The sequence below is a fragment of the Magnolia sinica genome, chromosome 4 (genome assembly GCF_029962835.1).
Source record: "Magnolia sinica isolate HGM2019 chromosome 4, MsV1, whole genome shotgun sequence".
Classification (NCBI taxonomy): domain Eukaryota; kingdom Viridiplantae; phylum Streptophyta; class Magnoliopsida; order Magnoliales; family Magnoliaceae; genus Magnolia; species Magnolia sinica.
In genome coordinates this window covers 94,156,168-94,159,115 of record NC_080576.1, presented here as the reverse complement: position 1 = coordinate 94,159,115, position 2,948 = coordinate 94,156,168, and the positions used below count along the sequence as shown (strand labels likewise).

General features: G+C 41.5%; 1 long non-coding RNA gene across 1 annotated transcript; it reads right to left on the bottom strand.

Moving 5' to 3' along the window:
• Positions 1–1,749: 1,749 nt before the first annotated feature.
• On the bottom strand, positions 1,750–2,467 carry LOC131243397 (uncharacterized). The gene is made up of 2 exons (XR_009170041.1): positions 2,438–2,467; positions 1,750–2,287 (listed from the first exon to the last, which is right to left on the bottom strand). It is a non-coding gene; the product is annotated as an uncharacterized LOC131243397 (long non-coding RNA).
• Between the last annotated feature and the right edge of the window lie 481 nt (positions 2,468–2,948).

The following is a 2,948-nucleotide window of genomic DNA, read 5'->3' as shown; positions in this document are numbered from 1 at the left end:
CCAAGGACCTCCAAATTCACATGGACCACATGATGGTTGGATCAACTTAATTTTTTGGACATCCAGCTTTTAGGTGGAGCTATCGTTCTGGACAGGTTGAATGCCATACACAACATGGTGGGCCACACGAGAAACAATTGTAGAATAAGCTTTACTTTACAAGGAGTTGTCGAGGAACTAGCCTCTTACTGAAAAGGAAGAAAGTGACTCTTGGTACTGTATGTAGCTTGATACGAAGGCATTCTGATGTAGAACGGGTCGCGGACAGTTACATGGCCAAGATGGATCAGAAAAGGCCCAGTTGACGACAGAAGTGATCCAGACCATCGAACCTTAAATCGGGCGTATCTTGCAATCCAGAATGAGTTACCTGACGTAAAATATATGATTTTGGGGTAGAACAAGCTACTGAAGCCAACCAACCCCGCTACGCCGGGTTGCGCAGCCCGGAATTGCAAAAAACCCCTGGATCGATGGTCGTTTCCCTGTTTTAATTTCGTTTTTACTATAAATAGTAAGTTTTAGTTTGATTATAACTCTTCATCCGTCGGGCTTTAGGAGTTGCGCCCAACGTGAAAAGAGCTTAGAATAATTAGGAGAACGGTTTGGTGAAGCCAATAGGACACTTACTATTTTTGGCCGAAAACCTTGCACGCACTAGTGGACATCACGACCGTCTATAAATAGTAAGTTTACTATTTATAGTAAGTCGCGGATTCTAAGAGTTTGAGTTGTAGTTTGCTTCTAATTTCTTTCCCATTGCTTGGTAGCCCTATTTAAAGGGTTGTGAACTCGTTTTTATTCATCAATTAATCAATTTCGAATTTATTAGAATTTATTTCTATTCTCTGCTTTCTTTTCCTCGTGGATTCGAGAAGTCTCTGTGAAGAGTCCAGAGAAGCTCCGTGGATTCGGGGCAGTTATCCTCATCACGTTCATCAATGTAAATCAATCACAATCTCAAATTCTGATTGGTTGAACAATCCTAACCTTCCATTTGTGGACACTTCTTCGTTAATATAAGACCATTGAATATATTTCATTCCCAATCATCTAATAAATGTCCACCAATCTGACGGTTCGATTGCCTACTGAGTTTAATGTTTGGTTCATGACACATCTAAGCTGGATACTATAATTTGGATGGCTTTGTTTGATTTAATTAATACCATAGATGCAATTTACAAGTAATTCTTAACAGCATGTGTATCATCCATCACTCTTCCAGGAGTATCAATGTTGAAAAACCAATTTATGGAGGTTTGCCGGAGTGGTCTGATGATTGGAATCATCCATGTTGTGACTCTATGTTGCACCACTAACTTTAAGAAAATTATGCTGAACAGATGATTGTGATTATCACGCACTGGGCCCACTCATCTGAGTGGTCAGATGATCGGAACCATCCATGTTTTGACTCTATGCTGTATGAGTTACTTTAAGAAACTTTGCTGAACGGATGTTTGTGGCCATCACTCTCCATAGATGAAGTTTTTAAAAAACGAAAAGAAGATTTTCAGTATCTCATATTCTGCTCCTACGATCAAAGGTTAGGATCATCAATGAAGCATGATTACTGGATAATAGCTAATTTATGACAGTAACAAGAATACAAACGATTCAAATCATCCTAAACATATGGGCCCCGATGAGTGGCAAGAGACCGTATCTGAGTGGCAAGAGACCGTATCCTAAGCTGCTGCAGAGGTGAAACAAACTCCATACTATAACAAAATACGCAGGAAAGACTGTCATAAGGACAACACCTGTTTTATTAATGCCTAAAACACCTCAGCTTTGTGGGGTCCACCATATGTACTACAGTGTACATGTGGAATCCACTCCATACATCATGCATGCACCTTTATGGCCACAGTATGAACCTGATAAATAAATAATAATAAATAAATAAATAAATAAAAACTGAGATGGGCCACATCCATCCGAATAATGCTAATTGTCCATAAAACCTCTAAGTTGATGCAGTGTTGCCCACTTGACATTTGGACAAGGCTAATTTTTTTGTATCATACCTTCATTCCAGTAAGTAACGCTTGATGAACTGGCATGCTGAAAGATATATATCACAGCAGGTCCATACAAAAACCAGTGGCCGGCGTCCCATCCCGATTGTTCCCAGTGGTGTAGCCCACCTAAGTTGTGGATCTGGGCCATCTGGCTCATTTGCAACCCCAGAACCTAGCATCAAGGGGCGCATCTGATGGACGAAGTAGATGTCACATAAACAACATGGTGGTGGCCCCACAGAGGTTGGTTGTCTTGCTAACTGCATAAAACAGTAGAGAATTCTAGGGTCAATACGCAGTGCAGAGGTATTTCTATCATGTGCGAGGGGTCATGCAAAAGTCCTGAAAAAAAAAAAGCCCGATGCACTTTCATAAAGTAGCATAGATAGTATAAGATAATATAGACTTACGGTGAGAAGATCCCACCTCGAGGATCAAACTGTTGGACGTAGGCCGGTGGGGCCCACTGGTGAGCAATCACTAGTGGGTGGGTCCCATAAGTGTAGGCATCTTCCGACTGAGAGTATACGGAGAGAGAAACATTGTGCACGAGAGTCTGTCCATCTTAGCTTGTCCTTGGGACGATCTGATCCATAGATCGCAATCCGGGACCACTATATACCGTAGGATCAGAGGTGTGAATAGTTCCATCTGCTCCAGTAGTAGATAGGCGGGCCGTTGGAGCACCGTTCTTCTGCTTTGTAAAGGTTCCAAACATCGTGTAGACCGTCAGATCTTGAGGGCTCACCTTCCGCGCTTCCCAACAGATGGAACAAAATTACTAAATGTATAGATCTCCGATTATATTCATCTAAAAAGGTAAGTGACCCAACCTTTTTTTTGGATTGGAATCTATGACTTACGAATGGTATTGGATCAGTATGTGTATGGTGGATTAGATTTTGGAAACACGCATGAGGA